General features: G+C 43.6%; 1 long non-coding RNA gene across 5 annotated transcripts in view; it reads right to left on the bottom strand.

The window, feature by feature from the left end:
- Positions 1-7,397: 7,397 nt before the first annotated feature.
- The window catches only part of LOC146178544 (uncharacterized), a 32,336-nt gene continuing 21,549 nt past the window's right edge, over positions 7,398-18,184 (bottom strand). For 3 of the 5 annotated variants that reach the window (XR_014700871.1, XR_014700872.1, XR_014700873.1), the window contains 2 exons: positions 15,716-15,792; positions 7,398-7,716 (listed from right to left, as the gene is read on the bottom strand). This is a non-coding gene — a long non-coding RNA (uncharacterized LOC146178544). The remainder of the gene's footprint in view (positions 7,717-15,715; positions 15,793-18,184) is intronic. The other 2 variants (XR_014700870.1, XR_014700869.1) reach the window with 1 other exon arrangement.

The raw sequence follows: 18,184 nt of genomic DNA, 5'->3' as shown, positions 1-18,184 counted from the left end.
CAGCTTGCTAATATTGAGAACTGAACAACGTTGCGACAAAAAAGCCGCCTTCGTTAACAACAAGATTAGCTTTTACCTCTAAATACCGACACAGTGAAAACGTCATATCAATGGTATATATTCCCACATATATAGCAGCGATCATTTTTGATAGCATAATATTTCGGAGATTTGAAGCAAATAAAAAAATACAGTTATCTTCATTACTTCGGGTCGTTAAATTCGTGATGGGATGTTTTTCGGCATGTCGGATGACTTATTTTCTTTAAACTAATAAAACAATTTTATGGCCGACGACGCATTGTTTTCAATGAAAGTCGTGGTGCGGCTCAGCCATGTACATGTCCGTCAAGAAGTTGCCTGGTTCGTCCATTTTTATTGTTTAAGTAGCCGCCCTCACTGAAGTTTGAAGGCGATGCAGAATTTTATGAATTGTTTTGTGATTCTAAGAAGAAACTTACAGGATAGTACTTAACTTCGCTTAAGAGCTTAATGTCGAAAGCCTTTCCTTCTTTTCTTCTATCTCTTCTCTTCTACCTTTATATTAAGCGTTCGTGTACGTTTTTCTTTTTTACGCAAGCTCATGTAAATTATTTCCGGTAAGGAACCGGAGCAGGCTCCCACTCTCGTCGTAGTTGGTGAGCCATTTAGAGAAGTCCTCTTCCCTTGTTCTAGTTAGTCCCACTTCCCGCAGAATCTGTGTCCTTGATGCCCTTGTCCCTGCACAAGTCCACAGCAGGTGGCGAACATCCACTTCTGCAGCTGGTGTGAAACACTTCGGGCATGTGGTTGGTCCGATGTCTGCTTGAGATTCCAATCGGCATATTACCGACAGGGTAAGGGCCGCCCCAGCTCTTATCCTTCTAAGGGAAACCTCATCCAATCTCGTTAAGTTATGAGGTAGGGGGAATGTACAGAGGGGAATGAGGGCATGTGTACTTTTTCTTAAAGAGGATTCTAAGATGGGAACATCGGAGCGGGCATCAGAAGGGAGTCTGGTGGGGGGCGCATGCTCTGCTCTGCTCAGCGTTCTCAACATCGTCTTGTGTCCAATGTATCTGGATGCGTATCTTTGTTTTTTTATTGAGTGCGTGGATTCCCTGGGTTACACACAACGTCTTTGTCACTTTGTTCAGTTGTTTTACTGCGGCTAAGCAGTCTGAATAGATTTGGGCTACTGTTATGGAATCTAGTTTATTTATGGCCTCCATAGCATCGCGGATTCGATAGAGTTGCATCACAAGCGGGTCCGGGTATTCTGAAACGTATTCTTTAAATACCTATAGTTCACTGTGTGTTGGACTAGTAGCTGCTGTTCTACCGCCATTTTCTATAATTGATGCGTCCGTATATGCAATGCAGGTACCTGGAAGTGAATCAACCAGAGGTCGAGATTCCAGATTTTTTTTGCGCCGAAGCCGGGTGGTCTTGTTACTTGTTATAATTTCATTTTTTATTTTCTTTTGGCTTCGTCATCGGCGACATCGACATCTCAGTACTCCTCTCCGCGACATACGAGAATGAAAGCCTAACTACCCGAAAAGGAAAAGTGGCTATTGTGACGCTTCGCGGACATATCTCGCTGAGTCTCGCTAATGCGACATTTTCGCCCTGAGGACGTACTCTTTACCAGCTCGCTCAACAAGCGGAAACGCATGCAGACTGCTAAGATCCGACGAACCTGTTTAGTAGTAACAGGAGCGATTTCAGTGCCTTATGCACGCAACGTGGTGTAGAGCTCGTCCTTGGCCTCCCGCTAGTTGCGCTTCGAAAGGAATACGACAGCTTTCAAAGTGCTTGCTCGCGTGCCAGGTGTGATTTATGCTTAGATTTGTAGTTATATTTAGCCACATAATCGTGACATTCCAGCAATAAACAAAGCAATAAAACCTCCCCCCAACAACCACTTGCGGAAGCACCGCCTCCGGCTAGTGCTGAGAGGAAGGTGGAAACCAAAACTCCGAAACCGGTCTGCTGTACAATCGATATCATCAAGAAAATACATGGCGCGCCAGAAACCTATTTCGCACCTACCAAGTGCTACTTTTCATTTTTGGTACGCCTGTTATGTGGGGGACAAAAACCTGGACCTAATCATTAAAATCCTTCTTCCCCCTGATCGCTTCCCCACCATTCTAAACAACCAGTGGCACATCTTCCCGCAAACTATTGTCAGCGTTGGAGGCGCCCCTCGAAAAGCGCGCACAACAGCATTTTGTCCTCAGATATTATGCTCATGAGGCTAACCTTTTCTTGAGGCAATGTGGGTTGAGCTGCGATGTGGGGCTATTTTTCGTTGTCCACCGCGAGTGTCACCCGTTATTTCAATTTAGAAGGCCAATGTGAAGTGTGAACGCTAATAGTAAAAGCTGGAGACAAGTTTTAGGTCTAACACCCGTATCGCATTTCTGTGCCAGTATCGGGTCTTATGGCTAACAGAAAGTGATTTCTGGTGCACTTCCGCTTCTCTCAAAGCTATATAACATGTGAAGAGGCATTTTAAAGTACACTTTACCATAAATACACCTCCACATTCATTTAATGAACTTGTGACACCAATGAAGGCAAGAAGTCCCGCGTAAGTAGAACTGTTACTGTCAGCCATCCAGTTAATTCATTTTATTCAATGCTATCCCTGTCAGAAAAAACAAGCGCCTGAGATGCCTGGTTGGCAAAGGCCGAGACAACGTATGTCTTATTGCTGTGTTAAACGTCATTCTGTGCAACTGTGTTTACTATGCATGGGTAGCAGTGAAACTAAATTAGGAGTGCAAATGTTAAAGCACCAAAGTTACCAACCGGTCATGTGCACCACTGTATCGAGCATCGAAATACAGATTTTTCTCAGGTTCTTTAAAGTATGCTGATGTCACACAGCTTCTGGGTGTTTTTTATTTTTTTTATTTAGTATCCATAGATATACAGCTGCTGCAGATGAGAACCAACTTTAGAACTTGCGGTCAGCAACAGAACGAAAAAGGGAATTGCCAGCGAGTGGAGGCCACCCTAAATCGTTACTCCATGCAAACAAAAAGTGCCAGAATTGAAATTTTTCACCATCAATAAATAATTTCTGTCATCAAGAAAACCCACTGAAGTTAGGCCAATTTCTTGGCAAAAGAAACTGTGCAGGGAAGGTAAGAGGAGCAGAGAAAATCGACATAGGCGCTTAATGCATCAGTGCTCTATTTATTTATTTAGTGTCTCAAATACTTTCCCTGCTCGAAGGCATTACGGACAGGAGTAGTTAAAAAAAAATACAGGTCATATATAGTTACGCAATAATAAATTCTTAAGATGGCATAAAATACAATTTTCTTGAAGTTCTCGGCATTAGAAATGGCAGCGATGGCGGGTGGAAGGTCCTTCCATTCAGCACTACTATTACGAAAAAAAAAAAAGAATCAACTTATTTTCTTCTAAAAAAATGGACACCAACTTTAAATATGTAGACAAAGGAAAAGAAGTTTTTATTTATTTATTTATTTATTTTTTATGTATATACATTGCCCCTCAGGGCCATAGGCATTACAGAGGGGAAGTGGTAAATACAAATGTAGGTGGAAAAAGTATTCATACTTCAATCGCTGATTTGCTCTTTTATAAAAGAGCAAAAATGGCTATAGCCATTTTTTTAGGCTCTAGTCATGTACATGCAATGCTTTTTCGTCATTAAGGTTACATTTAGTAAAGCACTGGATGTAGTAGGCAAATATGTGTACTTAGGACAGGTAGTAACCGCAGATCCGGAACATGAAAGAAAAATAACGAGGAGAATAAGACTGGGATGGAGCGCCACTGGCGAGCACTCGTAGATTATGACTAGCAGCTTACCGGTATCGCTCAAGAGGAAAGTATACAACAGTTGCATCTTGCCTGTACTCACCTATGGGGCTGAAACTTGGAGGCTAAAAAAAGAGGGTTCTACTTAAGCGGTGCTGGCGGAAACTCTTTAGAGTTCCTTGGACTGAAAGAAGATCAAATCAGTCGATATTGTCGATCATAAACCCTGACTGCTCATTGGAGGGTCAAATTCTAAAGTTAAAGCTCAGCTACTTTGGTCATCTGATGAGAAGAGAGGAGTCGCTGGAGAAAGATTTGATGTTGGGAAAGGTTGAGGTTCACCGGGGAAGGGGTAGGCAGCGAACGCGATGGTTAGATGGCATCCTCGAGGCGCTGCAGATGAAGTTATGCGATGTCAGGAAGATAGTGAGAGACCGGAAAGCAGGTCGTGATATGGTTCATAGGGTCATGAAGAGTCGGACACGACTGAACGACTGAACTGAATGACTGAATGAAGTTGAGGGCAATGCAGAGGACTATGGAAAGGAAAATGCTAGGAATAACGTTAAGAGATAGGAATCGGGCAGAGGGAGTCAGAGAAATAACTCAAGTCACTGACATTCTAGTGGAAATCAAGAAGAAGAAATGGGCGTGGGCAGGACATGTAGCGCGAAGAAAGGATAACCGATAGTCGCTTAGGGCAGCAAATTGGATTCCAAGGGAAGGAAAGCGTAGCAGGGGGCGGCAGATAGTTAGGTGGGCGGATGAGGTTAAAAAGTTCGCAGGGGTGAAGTGGATACAACTAGCACAGGACCGGGTTAATTGGAGGAATAAGGGAGAGGCCTTCGCCCTGCAGTGGGTACAGTCAGGCTGAGGATGATGATGATGGAAACCTGTCTCTGTGCAATCCATAGTTGAGTATTTTATAAACTAAGCGTTTATCTATATATTAAACGCGTGTACTAAAATCACCTGATGGCCTGTAGAAATATTTATTTATCTATTTATTTATTTCACTTTTCGAGAGCAGACAATTACAATGCCTGATGCAGAAACATCACTTGCCTGCATAAAATCTGAGATATTTCAGTATGAATGAAGACAGTGAAAAAAAAATTAGGACACAAAAATATCTACAATCTTAGGTGGGCAGACAATATCAGATTATGATGAGTCGATGCTTTGAATTAGCAATACTATTGTATATCCTGAGGAGTTGGAATATTAGTTGGAATAGGGTTGAATGTTTTTCCACAGATATTTATTTATTTATTTATTTATTCATATACCCTCAGGGCCCGAAGGCATTAAAGAGGGGAGTGGGAAAGATACATTGGTACAGGGTACAGTGCAGCATAAAGCAACATAGGAGAAACAATAACACGGCGTATAAAGCACTTATACTACTCATTGCCACATAAGCAGCTTATACAATGTATTGACGACAGCGTTAATAAATTTGGCGCCGTCCCGTTTGAAAATGAATGTGGTGTGTCAGTCAATGGCTTCATGGTTTTGGTGTCCTTGTATCTTAAGTCAATCTTTGTGAAGTGGAATAGGGAAGTCTACCTGCAAAAAAAAGAAGGGGGTGTGTATTGGGTCTTTAGAGGGGGGGGGGGGGGGGGGAGGCATAACGCTCGCCCATACTGACTTGTTTCTGGCGAGTATGGACAGAAGGCTCCAGAGTAATCTTGACAGTAATGTAGTGCTAAAAACGTTCAGGTTTGCAGATGATTACCTGGTTGTCCTTAAGAAGAGCAATGAGAGCCTTCTTCAGGTAGCGGAAAGCATAATGTCTATATTTGGGAAGTGTCTTGAACCGCTGTCAATTACCCACGAGCTTCCTATAAAGGTCACCATCCGTTTTCTTGATTTCAAACTAGTTTCTCTGAGTCGAGTTTGCTGCATGTATGAGCTGAGAAAAAAGGCGCTCACCTTTTTCCTCGGCGCACACGAAGTTGGTTAAGAGAGAGGTGGTAAAAACAGGGCTTTCTAATGCAGTCAATAAGTCATGTAGTTGCCTAATGCAGACAAGTTTCAGGAATCAAGTAGACCGCCAACAGAAAGTCACCTTGTAATTGCAATACCAAAAAGCCTGCACAGGAAGGGCAAAAGCACAAGGTTGGCAGATAAAGGTGAAGGTGTTAACAAGAAAATCGTGGTAATGCCACACATTCACAACATTTCCCACGCGCTCATAAAGAGTGCACAAAACATTGAGGTAAGCGTTTGCATGTCAGCACCGGAAAAATTATCCCGTATGTGGAAGGTCACTTGCCTGGATGACATTGATCGGAGTTCCTGCTCTATACGGCATGAGAACCCGTTCGTGGCAAGTACGGAAAATGCAGTTTACAGGCTGCCGCTTTCCTGTGGCAAGTTGTATATAGGGAAGACCGGCCGCTGCCTAAATAAGCGACTTAGCACCACAGGAGTATTATAGCTGAGGGTTCGGGCAATTTGGCTCGTCATTGCCATGGCCATAAGTGCGCGCCCAAGTTTGAAGATTCTTCAGTGATAGGCAAACATGGTGATCAAAAAACGAAGAGATAATTGAAGCTGCGGCAATGGAAAAAGAGGGGTTAAAAAAGTGTGCTAGTTGCCCTTCTGTTTCATTATCAAAAAAATACATAATTTGTATTTAATTCGGGGATGTAGACGTTTGTGTAAAAAGTGCTCACGTGTAGGTTGGTTTTTCTATATTTTTTTTATTTTTATGTATTGACTTTCATGCTGTTGACCACATAAACGTTGCTTGTTTCTATATAAACCAGTCAGAGCGAAATAAACTTTCGTTTAGTGGAAGTTAGCACTCGTGTTCCGTCCCTTCTTTGTTGTGCGCTATGAATCCTTATGTATATTACCCACTAGTCCGAACCTTGACCCTTCTATTCGCAGTCAATTACCTGATAGTGTGACAGATGAAAACGCTCTAAGGAGCGCCACGTAATAGCCGACAATGTTCATTTAACTTCACCCAGCAAAGGTGTCCCGCTTTTTTATAACTCTTAGCTCTGTTATCCTAAAAGCGCTTTACACAGCCGTCATTATTGCCGTTATAAGTAATAATGACGAAAACATCACAAGTTTTGCTCGCTGATAATTCTCGATAAATCTATTTGAACTACAATATTAGGTGCATGAATATGTACACACTTTTGACATTTTTTTTTCTTTTGAGGACAGGTGTAGCATCCCACCTCAACGTCACAATATCAATTTGAGGCGAGGCTATGTGAGGTCGCCTACAAACTTGAAGTGAGGTTGCCTCAGAGCACCTCAACTTCAACTGGTGTGGTCGAGTTTTACTGGGTTCAATAAATTTTGTTTTATGTAAGATCCTACCTCTGCTAGCAATATACTAAAGACAGAAAAAAATGTATAAAAATGCATGTGCCAAAGCAAGCCGCTAGCACCACTGCTGAAAGCAGATATTAGGGTCGAGTGCCACACGTATGCAGTCCGTGCTTAAACTGTCCTTAATTGAATATAATTTAGCTCCCGTAGAGCTGCCATCAATGACTCGCCCCTTTTCTTCTTTCACCGCCAGCCTGCGATATAAAAATGAAAATCAATAAATAGCTTTTCAACCAATTTTACAATTTTTACTTCACGTCGCCTAGAGAAATGTGTTTTTATTCTTGTTTTTTTCTAATTACATTCGCTCTGCATTCCTTGTTTTTCCGCCCTTGGTAGCGCTACAGGCGCCTTTAACGTGAATGAATGACAATGTTAGACCAACCTGTCAATCATTCCCCCCCTTCCCCTCGAGCTCCCATTCGTTATGTCAGTAGATGGCATACCGGCTCACCAGGCAGATAACACTGGATTGATTTATTTGGCGATCATCGACGAGTCCTCTTTCTCCCTTCATTCTCGGTGTGGTCAGGTGTCCACCGAGAAGATGACAGATTCCTTCCAGAAGATCCTTTTCTGAAAATCATCAATGAAACCACACACGTCTTCAAAAACATCAAAAGCGCACTGCTCCACCATCGTCGCGAAAGCATCGCGAGATGTTATTCTGTAACATACCCAACCACATGCAAACACCGCAAGAAAAAAACATCAATTTCTACAAGGCTGAACTGAGTCTGAAAGAAATGCATGATCTTCAATCTAAACTTCGGCATACAGATAAACTGGTAGCATAAATAATCTCAAGTTTCCTATAGGCTGCTCCCTGAAAGTGCACAAAGCTTAATTCCTGCAAAATCCAGGACTATACAGTCACTATGCACGTTTATTGAAGCACTATCTTTTCCCCCCTGCATTACGTTTCCATTTGCCGTATAGATCTAACTGTACACGTGAGTGACAGTGTGCTAGATTGTGCCAACAAGTTATTATGGAAGAACAAATCATTCCAGATGTTAGATATTAGATATAACCTTCGACAGAGGACCTCGCAATATTACAAAATTTTGGTTGAAAGGGCACATAGTCTACTTCTATAAAAAGACACTTCTAAAGCATTGTGAGTCTTTGGGGGTGTCCACCGTTTTAAATCATGTTGTGTAATTTTTCAGCCAGCATGGAGATCCCCTCATGCTTTAGGGTCATTTCTGTTATTATTTCGTTGCATTTTAAGCGTTACCTCAGGAGAGGATCACTGCGCACGCGTGGTGTTCGGCCGAGAACAAAGAAGGCCCGACACGTTTTAAGGCAGGACCAGTACTATACTGAGCGGCGTCAGCTCATACCTCCGCCTTTAAGGCGCAGCCAAAGGCTTCAACCGAGAGTGAGTCATCAATGTTAATAAACACATTTAACTGCACGGTGCAATGCCTTACATTTTCTGTATGAGTCAAGTTGCCTATTGAATTTGTCACGCCTAATTGCTGCCACTATTTGGTTGCTACCGTGATAATTGAATGATTTACTTGCAAAGTGAATTCAGATATTCCGTCTAAATAATTTGCCTGGACATGATTTCTTAAAGACATTATTCCTTGCAAGAGTAATTTATTATTTTCATTGAAATCTTGTAATACCTGGCATTGCAAACTCAATTGATATTTTGCGAGGAAAGAATTATTGCCGGAAAGTCTAATAGTAACATTTTGGGGTCTATAAAATCAACACTCTGAAATATGGAATCATATTATGTTTTGAAGGTGCGAATGATGCAAGAAATTCAGAAAGAAACCCGCTGTTGGCACATAAGCGCAAATGCGACAGCAACGGAATGGCGGAAGGCGTGCTCCCTATTTCAATACTTTGCCAAAAAATATCTGTTGTTGCGTTCGCTACTCGCAATAAAAATGCCCTTATGACAAAGTGACGGATGTTACATTGGGCGTAACCTTTCGTGTTCTCATCTTAACTTTGTCTTCCTCAATTTAAGCAGCGCACAACTGGCCTTCTTGCTAAATTCTTCTGAAAAGGAGGAAATGGCGCTACCAAGAACACACGCAGAATAAAACCATCAAGTTCAAAATGTACAAAGGTACGTACGCAGCGCCTAAATGGCTATAACACTGACCACATCCCATTGTTCAAAAATTAATATGCAGGAACTGCATTATTAAACTGTCTTTGAAAGGAGAAATTGTTGGTAGAAGTGCGCCTAAATTAGACAAGAAGTTTCAGCGCTTGCATCTTCTGGCCATATATACCGAAATTCAGTGTGAACGCATCATGAAACGAATGACATTATCTCGAACAATGATTTACAGGCCAGGTGAGGGAGACGTGCCGCTAATGCTGCCGTGTCGCATCCTTAAACACAGAGCTTAAACACAAAGATCAGCAAAATCCAGCCTTCTACAACAAAGAAGCAATCGAAGAGTGTAGAATCATTAGCTTCAACTTGCCTAACTGCAAGGCTACATCCCTTGTTTCTTTATTTCGGAAATAACTGAGTCGTATAGCATGCTCCTAAAATTTCGCGCTCATCCATTAAGCGCCACGAATTTCAATCTCTGTGAAGTAAGTTTCTGTTGGGGCCATATACTGACTTATGAAACAATAGGAGTCAACACAATGTTAACATGGCATGTTTGCAGTAATAGTTGTTAGCCATCACATTTATGTCGACGTAATAAATATTATAGTTCCTCAAAAGGCTGCAATTTTTGCTATTTTGACCCTCTAATGATATTTTGGAAACATTGAATAACCTCACAAAGGAATAAATGCAGCATCCTCACATTACTGCGAATAATGAGGCGATTCGCATTGTCTGATCCAATGGCAACGAATAAATTATACAAAACGTAGAAAGACGCTTAAGGTTTATCTATGAGTAGACGTGATAGCGTGCGCCCTCATTGCCTCGCCTGATGCTACTGTGATGTTACTTTGATTTTACCTACTTTGCCGATTATTAAACGACCTTGATGTTTCAGCTCACATCTTTGGACTTGTGCACCAACTCAGTTTCAGCCCTGTGTTTAAAAGAACTTGTAGACGGACTAGATGGTTTTCAGCTTCAGACGGCATTCTTAGCGCAGAAAAAGAGACACGCACACGAGAGAAAAGGAAGAACATGACACAGGCGCTACTACATCTGGTGTACTGCACTGAAAAGACCTGCAATATGTAGGGATGACCACACATGCGTAGATCAACCAACCACGCCCCCCTTCACCGAAACCGCTCAAGAAATCGCATTTCTGCCCCCAACAGAGCGACAGACGTGTCACTAACACACCCCTCCCCCCTATTTCTTATATGAAATGCTTCAAGCAGTTCACGTGCCTTCTTATCAACGCTTTTGCCCAGAATCCGTATCTCGTTCACCCGCGGCTCACATCCACTACATTGAGCACAGTGCTCAGGGAGCCTAGCGCCCTTTTCGGAGCTCAAGGAGCGAAAATGTAGAGCCGCGCGGTCGTTAACACATTTGCCTGTCTGGCCTATGTAAACCTTCCCGCAAGTCAACGAGATCTCATACACAACCCCCTTGCGGCACTCCACAAAACGTTTCTCATGCCTAACACCACAGGCGGGCCTTCTGTCGTCACGCATGACACGTGAGCAGAGTTTTGAAAGCTTCCGGGAGCGGAGAACACGACAAGAACACCATGTCTATTCGCCACATTTTTGATGTTGTGGGATAGCTTGTGGACATACGGCACCGCTTCAGGTTTAACCGCAGTCCTACTCCGCTCTTTCAGCTTTCCTGACATGGCTTTTTGTTTTTGTATTTCTTACCAGACCTTCTATTACTGACGTGACGACCGCGCAGGGGAAGCTTGCTGTATGCAGCCGCTCGGCCTGTCCTCTTAAACTCGAAGCCATGGCATGCGAGCATGACTTCACGAATGCGGACTATAGGCAAAGGCTAGCAATGCTTGGTCCTCTTACTGTTTTAGAATGGGCTGACCCATACGGAAGCAGAGCCTTCTGTGCCCGCGGCGCGTATTCCCAGCATACATGATTACCGCCGAAGTTAATCTTAATGTCTAGAAACTGCAACGAATCCTGTAAATGGAGTTCAGTGCGTAAAAACCAACCCCTTACCATTATCATAAAAGCAAGGTAAAACACTGCGCACAGTACCTGTTTAGGGGAGGCGACGCTGTTTCCTGAAAACAACAAAAAAATCATCAACATATCTGAAAGTTTTAGAAACCCCCACCCATTAAAATCCTGTTCCGGGTCGCGATCAATAGAAGCCAAAAATATATTACATAACACAGGGGCAACGCACGACCCTATACATATGCCTTGACGTTGACGACAAAATCTATTGTCAAATGCAATTAAAGTGACGCCGAGATAGAACTAAAGCAGGGTTAAACAACTATCCACATATTAACCCGAGCAATTCTGAAAACGCACAGCACCGCTTTCCTCAATAGCATTCTCACGCAGCTGAACAATTCAGCATGTGGCACCGAATAAAACAAACTTCCACATCTACTGAAAACAAGTAACCATCAGCCTCATTCTTACGAAAACTAACAACATCGATCGAACTGTTTCTCAAGAAGGGGTCATGGACACTAAGGGTGTGTAGGTGCTTTTTAAGAAACAGACTCAGGACATGCTGCCAGGTACCATTCTCACTGACCACAGACCGAAACGGTACACCCGGTTTGTGTGTTTTGGTTATGAAAATAAAAACAATAAGGAGTTACACCTAGTATCACCAATCGCGTTAGCCAACTTGCCGAGTTCCAAGCTTTTGCACAACCCCACAGCGTTTCCTTTAACTCTGATCTCACTTAACTTCACAGGCACACCGTTCTTGCATATAGCTTCATACGCCCTTTTTCGGTATTCCTACTCGGTGACAACCACAAATCCACCTTCTTTGTCGGACTGCAGACGTCCCAGTCTATTCTGCTGAAAATAAGAAACCACGCTGGCTGTGCACTTCGTGCGTCTTCTATTAGAGTTAATGCTCGTAGACTTCATCAAGGCATCCACCCCATTGAGAAGGCACCTCTGGGAGTCCTCTTCACTAGTCTTCCCTGCAATACGCCGGTTCAGCGCAAGTATCTCATGTGCTACAACGTGCGCCTAAAAGCTGAATTTAGGCCCTTTCTCCAGTACCTCGCTAACATCGTCAGGAACGTGCACATCGCCTATCGCCGTTAGCACTTCTTTTTTCTGAGGCTCCTTGCCTTTCATGGTCCTCTCAGGCAGTAGCACAGAATTAAGGTTATGGCGCCACCAAAGGTCTGTCAATCGGGCGGAAAGCTGATTGATCGACCTCAGCTTAATCTCAGCCAGCCAACCTCGATCCAAGGCATAACATAGAACTCGTAGCATGTCTTGAGAACGTCGCACCTGCTGCCAAAGTTCAGATTTTCAGAAATTCAGCTTTGAGCCACGCGTTGTAGCACATGAGATGCTTGCGCTGATCCGGCGTATTGCAGGGAGGACTAGTGAAGAGGACTCCAACAGGTGCCTTCTCGATGGGGTGGATGCCTTGATGAAGTCTACGAGCACTAACTCTACTAGAAGATGCACGAAGTGCACAGCAGCGTGGTTTCTTATTTTCAGCACAATAGACTGGCACGTCTGCAGTCCGACAAAGAAGGTGGATTTGTGGTTGTCACAGAGGAGGAATACCGAAAAGGGGCGGATGAAGCTATATCCAAGGACTTTGCGCCTGTGAAGTTAAGTGAGATCAGAGTTAAAGGAAAGGCTGTGGGGTTGTGCAAAGCTTGGAACTCGGCAAGTTGGCTAACGCGATTAGCGATACCAGGGCCGGCTTGCACGATAAAGTCCGAGCTAAGTCCAGACTTAAATGGTGTCTTTAGAAAGACCAAGCTTATTTAAGACGTCGCGTGTTCCGAACGTCGAACGCTTCGGGTTCATGTTCACCAGAGTGGCTTCTCAGACGGGTCAGCAACCACTTGGGGCATTTTTCCTCGTAACACAGTCTTAAGCCGCAAAAAGCAATTCCATGGATTTTACACAACGCAAAATTGACGGAATGTGTACATCTTACAGCAGGGACAGTGCCAGCGCATCCCTGTATTTCCCTAATTTCTCTACTTAGACACCTGGCGTCCTTGTGTCTCAACCAAGACAGCACTAGAGTCGTAATCATACAAGCGACTTATTCAAGTCAAGACTGAAGCCCAGTCTTGGCTCCAGTCTTAAGCGGCCATGCTAGTGGCCTATTCTTTAGACTCCAGTTAAGTCTGGACTTAGCTAAGACAGTCTTAAGATTGTTTTGTGCAAGCGGGCCCAGGTGTAACTCCTTATCGTTTTTTTTTTCATAACCAAAACACACAAACCGGGCATACCTTTTGGTCTGTGGTCAGTGAGAATGGTTCCTGGCAGCGTGTCCTGAGTCTGTTTCTTAAAAAGCACCTACACACCCTTAGTGTCCATAACCCCTTCTTGAGAAAGAGTTCGATCGATGTGGCTAGTTTTCTTAAGAATGAGGCTGATGGTTACTTGTTTTCAGTGGATGTGGAAGTTTGTTTTATACGGTGCCACATGCAGAACTGTTCAGCTGCGTGAGAAATGCTATTGAGGAAAACGGTGCTGTGTGTTTTCAGAATTCCTCGGGTTTATCTGTGGATAGTTTTTTAATCCTGCTTGAGTTCTATCTCGGCGTCACTTTAATTGCATTTGACAATAGATTTTATCGTCAACGTCAAGGCATATGTATAGGGTCGTGCGTTGCCCCTGTGTTAAGTAATATATTTTTGGCTTCTATTGATCGCGACCTGGAACAGGATTTTAATGGGTGGGGGTTTCTAAAACTTTCAGATATGTTGATGATTTTTTAGTTGTTTTAAGGAAACAGCGTCGCCTCCTCTACACAGGTGCTGTGCGCAGTGTTTTACCTTGCTTTTATGATAATGGTAAGGGGTTGGTTTTTACGCACTGAACTCCATTTACAGGATTAGTTGCAGTTTCTATACATTAAGATTAACTTCGGCGGTAATCATGTATGCTGGGAATACACGTCGCGGGCACTGAAGGCTCTGCTTCCGTATGAGTTAGCCCATTCTAAAACAGTTAAGAGGGCCATTGCTAGCCTTTGCCTACAGTCCGCACTCGTGAAGTCATGCTCGCATGCCATGGCTTCGAGTTTAAGGGGACAGGTCGAGCGGCTGCATACAGCAAGCTTCCCCTGCGCGGCCGTCACGTCAGTAATAGAAGGTCTGGTCAAAAATACAAAAAAGCCATGTCAGGAAAGCTGGAAGAGCGGAGTAGGACTGCGGTTAAACCTGAAGTGGTGCCGTATGTCCACACGCTATCCAACAACATCAAAATGTGGCGAATAGACATGGTGTTCCTGTCGTGTTCTCCGCTCCCCGGAAGCTTTCAAAACTTGCTCACGTGTCATGCGTGACGACAGAAGGCCCGCCTGCGGTGTTAGGAATGAGAAACGTTTTGTGGAGTGCCGCAAGGGGATTGTGTATGTGATCCCGTTGACTTGCGGGAAGGTCTACATAGGCCAGACAGGCAAATGTGTTAACGACCGCGCGGCTCAACATTTTCGCTCCTCGAGCTCCGACAAGGACGCTAGGCGCCCTGAGCCCTGTGAACGATGCAGTGGGTGTGAGCCGCGGCTGAACGAGATAGGATTCCTGGCAGAAGCGTTCATAAGAAGACGCGTGAACTGCTTGAAGCATTTCATATAAGAAAGATGGGGGAGGGTGTGTTAGTGACACGTCTGTCGCTCTGTTGGGGGCAGAAATGCGATTCCTTGAGTGGTTTCGGTGAAGGGGGGAGTGGTTGGTTGATCTACGCATGTGTGGTTATTGCTATATATTGCAGGTCTTTTCAGTGCAAGAAACCTGATGTAGTAGCGCCTGTCCCGTGTCCTTCCTTTTCTCTCGTGTGCGTGTGTGTTTTTCTGCGCTAAGAATGCCGTCTGAAGCCTTGTGTTTAAAATAATCGGCAGCTTGGTAAGATTCCATCTCGGCTTCCTCCGCACGCTTTCAGCGTTTCGCTGCCGTTTATTATATTCGTACCTTGGCATCTCTCTTTCGTTTCAACAGCCCAGATGACTCATCCCCGTTCTATCCTTTTTTTTTGTGCATTCATTCTGTAACTCCCTTGTTCCCTAGGGACTTAATGTGTGCCTCTATAGCTCAACCATACACTTCAGCGTACAGTCTTGAGCTTCCACTAAAGCCCTCTCGACAGATGTACAAAGCTCCGCTTTACAAAGAACTACAAAAGCGCCTTCAGCTTACGTGGCCTACAGGTCTGACACTGACTTGGAATACAAGGCTCTTGGAGTGTTGGATTCTCGCACCTTTCCACTTTAAATGAGACACTCGCATGTCCTGCTAAATCAGGTATTGTCATGTGTTATCGTAACGCCTCATAACCCTAAACTAAATACCGATTTGTACCTGGTCATGTACAACCAGTTATCACCTACCAGAGCCATTCCTATTATTTTTTCTTCAGCATGCCGGCAACGCCGACGTCCAGATTTTTAGGTGAATGTGGCCTTTAACGCCATCCCGGAATAACAAGAGGTGAAGAATGGTCAACTCACCTCAAGAGCTTGTGCATACTGTCTGTTTTGCCAGAAATGCAGAAACATCCTCTATAACCCATTTCAATAACCACTTCCTGCGGGAAAGAAATACAAGCACCGTCAGCGCCCAAATACAAGAATCAGCATTTTTCAGTTGAATTTCACCTTATGTTGCATACCCTCGAGACAGAACGTGTTTCGCGCGTACCATTGTCACAGCATCAGTTACAAAGAGCAACAAGCAATCGAAAAGATTAAAAAACTGTGTAGTTTGTGTGCAGGGGGCAAAACTGCAATTAGCGCAGTACAAATACATGTGATAATGATTTTCCAATGATAGAGACAGTATTCCAGTGCACTGCATGTTGCAGATGATGAAAACTTTCTTGGTCTAAGCCCGATCTTTATTCTTGTATCTGCCCCATACGGTTGCCTTTAGGATTAAGCACCTAAATCAATATTAAGGATTATGAAAGGTACGTGGTATGTTCGTTGTTGCACTACTTTGTTGTCATTAGTATCTTGACGAGGATTAGACAGGGAATAAAAGCGAATCCGAACTTTGCAGCCTCAGATTGTGCACACAATTTTTAAAGCTAAAAATGAGTTTAATGTGTTGTCCTAGATCCCACAGCCCTCATTTGATGAATGTGTATCTAAGCGTTTATTCAGCCTACACTGCATCCCGGCATTCCTTGACACTGGGAAAGAAGCAGTATATTTAATTAGTTTCCTGCCTAAAGTAAATGCGAATAAAAATCCTGACATAAGCAGACTGTGGATAATAGAAAGCTTCAAGCAGAATTTACCCTGGATACGGTAAAAAGATGCTGCTAATAAAGACACCTAATAGTGAGTCTGGAAAAGCGACAGTCGTGGTCGTTATTCAAAAGCAAGGACCAGCATGACGGGTCCTGTGAAGAAATCAGTGGTAATGTTGATTTTGAACTACATAACTTGTGCGAATGCACCGTTTCGCACCGTGAACTAATAGTGAGAATATTTGGCATTATTACATTTTCTCTATCATACAAAATTCAGAAAACCTTCTAACCTGCTCTTAAAAACATAAATACCGCGGTTTATTCATAACAACACAGGTCCTTCAGTATATAGTGGGCTTTCATAGTCTTAATAGGTTTGATAATCTGCGAGAACCTTTCGACTACGCAGCCCTTTGTTAGTTTTGACATAAAGCATCCGTTCTAACGATGTTGAAATAAGAGTGCTAAAGAGGCTCTCTCTCCTGCTACATTATTATTGCCACCACCCTCTCTGGTCATGATCTTTATCAACGTTCAGGATACCATTATAACTCCTCTTCGTCCTTATTTTACTATGCCAGTAACATTATCACCAATCATCTGTTAAACCCCGCCGGGGTGGCGCAGCGGTTACGGCGCTCGACTACTGTTCCCAAGGACGCAGTATTGAATCCCGGCCGCGGAGGCCGCTTTTCGATTGAGGCGAAAAGCAATGCGCCAGGGTGCTGTGCGATGTCAGTGCACGTTAAAGAACCCCAGGTGGTTGAAATTTCCGGTGCCCTCCACTACGGCGACCCTCATAGCCTGAGTCGCTTTGGGACGTTAAACCCCACAAACCAGTTTTATTTGAAACATTTTCCTCATTTCCTGAGCTTCTACACTAACACATTCTGCATGTCATCCAAAACAATGCAGTTTCTAAGGCGGATAAGTTTCAGCGCGCGGCTGCGGACATACCAATATCAAATAAGAAATATATTTTACCATCATTTTGGTTCTTATTGGAGTTTTGATATTTCTCCACGAGTGCGTGAACCATATTTTGCCAAGTATCTTCAGAACCTACCCTGGAATCCTGTACTCTAGAAGTGCCTCCATGTGACTCCCCCACTGTTCCCTTCATTTATTTTTCACTTACAAGAACGTGAGCTGCATTAGCTCATAGCCCTCTTGTGGCATTCCGCTCAAATAACAAAACTGCCATGCACCTGTCGTGTAGACATGGTCCACATCAGTGGCATTATCGACGGTTGTAAGCGTTATATTTAACAATATTTTCATAGCAATGCCATGCAATTCAAGGGAATTGAGGTGGCAGTTCAAAGGCTACAAGATGTGGTAAAGAAGCAAAGCCGACCTTCCAAGTGAGACTATAGCTTCTAACCCTCCTCCAACACAGAAACGTGTCGGAAATTCTCTGCGCCTGTTTTTTTACGTGTCACTTTTCAGTCTTTTGGCTTGAATGCTCTCAATGATGATTCAAAACACCCACTTAATTAGGGCCAGAATTAATAGTTACGTAAGAGCAAGTACACAGGCACTTTATTGCCTTGGCTTTCAATAGACTATAGCAAACAAGATTGAAAGCTGCAACTTGCTTTCTAGGAATTCCATTTATGGCGGAAGAAAGCACGACAGGGTAGCATGGCTTAGATATGTGAACTAATATAAAATGCTATTAAGCGCAAGTGTACCCGTATACCGAAGCCAGATGTTGGCACGT

This window comes from Amblyomma maculatum, chromosome 9 (assembly GCF_055883805.1).
Source record: "Amblyomma maculatum isolate TAMU_Amacu chromosome 9, ASM5588380v1, whole genome shotgun sequence".
NCBI classification, from domain to species: Eukaryota; Metazoa; Arthropoda; class Arachnida; order Ixodida; family Ixodidae; genus Amblyomma; species Amblyomma maculatum.
This window is presented reverse-complemented; position numbering and strand designations above follow the sequence as displayed.